The sequence below is a fragment of the Callorhinus ursinus genome, unplaced genomic scaffold (assembly GCF_003265705.2).
Source record: "Callorhinus ursinus isolate GAN/ISIS: 27379988/994484 unplaced genomic scaffold, GSC_fseal_2.0 scaffold1, whole genome shotgun sequence".
In the NCBI taxonomy this organism is placed as follows: domain Eukaryota; kingdom Metazoa; phylum Chordata; class Mammalia; order Carnivora; family Otariidae; genus Callorhinus; species Callorhinus ursinus.
Window position 1 is genome coordinate 7,883,989 of NW_027397063.1, and position 1,411 is coordinate 7,885,399.

Sequence of the window (1,411 nt, forward strand, 5' to 3'; positions counted from 1 at the left end):
ATACCAAAATGCAATTTGTCAAACTCAATTCTCCAAATAACTAGAATTTTGATGGTCTGGCTTGATCCAACAGCAAATTTGTTATCTAAAGGAGAACGAACTGCATGGCATTCAAGGGATTTCTCACAAACATAAATTTTTGCAATTAGGTTTCTGATAAGGATAAAGGATGATTAAAAGTTATATTCTCAAACTAGAATTCCAGGGTACAGATATTCTATGTAGCAAAATAAAGCAGGGAAAACTGAAGAATTGACCAAGATAAACACCCAAGTACCTTGGGAGTGGACTGATATCATGCCCTGCAAATATTTCTGAATTCACTTCAAAATATAAATAAATGGAAAAGATACCAATGCTCGACAACACAAAGAATGACCACACTAATTTTTAGCTTGAATCTTTATAACACAGATATTACCAATCATTCACTGTGGCTCAAGAAAAAGAAAAAAAAAAAAAAAACCCCAGTAAAGCACTGGAAAAGGGCGCCTGGGTGGCTCAGTCGGCTAATTGTCTGCCTTCAGCTCAGGTGACGATCCCAGGGTCCTGGGATCGAGTCCCGCATTAGGCTCCCTGCTCAGTCTGCTTCTCCCTCTCCCTCTGCCCACCCCCGCTTGTGCTTCTCTCTCTCTCTCTCTGTCTCAAATAAATAAAGCCTTAAAAAAAAGAAAGAAAAGAACAGTTGTTGGCCAAATACTAAAAAAAAAAAAAAAACTGGAGGAAACCTTAATTCAAGTAATATTGCTTTCTAGTGAATCCTACAAGACACATTCATTCTGATATTTTCCTAAGATAACCTGCTGAGTGGAATTGTTGAATAAAAAGCCAGCGAATGCTGGAAAACTCTTAGCAAAAAAGGGTGATTGGTGTTTGAGTGGCTATGATAGACTGCCCTATTGTCCTCAATTGTCATACTTCCTTGCATCTACACTCTCCAGTACTTCCCTCCCACACTGATTCTGGGCTGGGCCATGTGTCCTACTTCAGCCAATATGAAAGTAGCAAATTTGATGAAGGGCTTGCTCATTTCGGCTTGCTCTCTTGGAACTCTCCATTTCAGTGAGCACCAGCCCAGGTAGCCTGCTGGAGGATGAAGTCCTGTGAGACACAGCTAAATTGTTCCATTTGAGGCCTCCTAACCTGCCAGTTCCCAGCCTACCCACAAGCTGACTGTCTTTGCCCTAATGCAGTCCTTGCCCTAATACATCAAAGCCTGGTCCAGATCAACCAAAGTGCCCAAGCAGTCCTATACGTGTGAGAAATGATAAGTGGTTGTTGTTTTAAGCCGCTAAGCTTTGGAGTGGTTTGCTATTGATAGCTGATACAGCAATCACTAACTGCTACAGTACCTGAATTTGAGCTATTTTTTTACGTAGTATTAGAAAATAGGACCAAGAGTTGGTGAAAA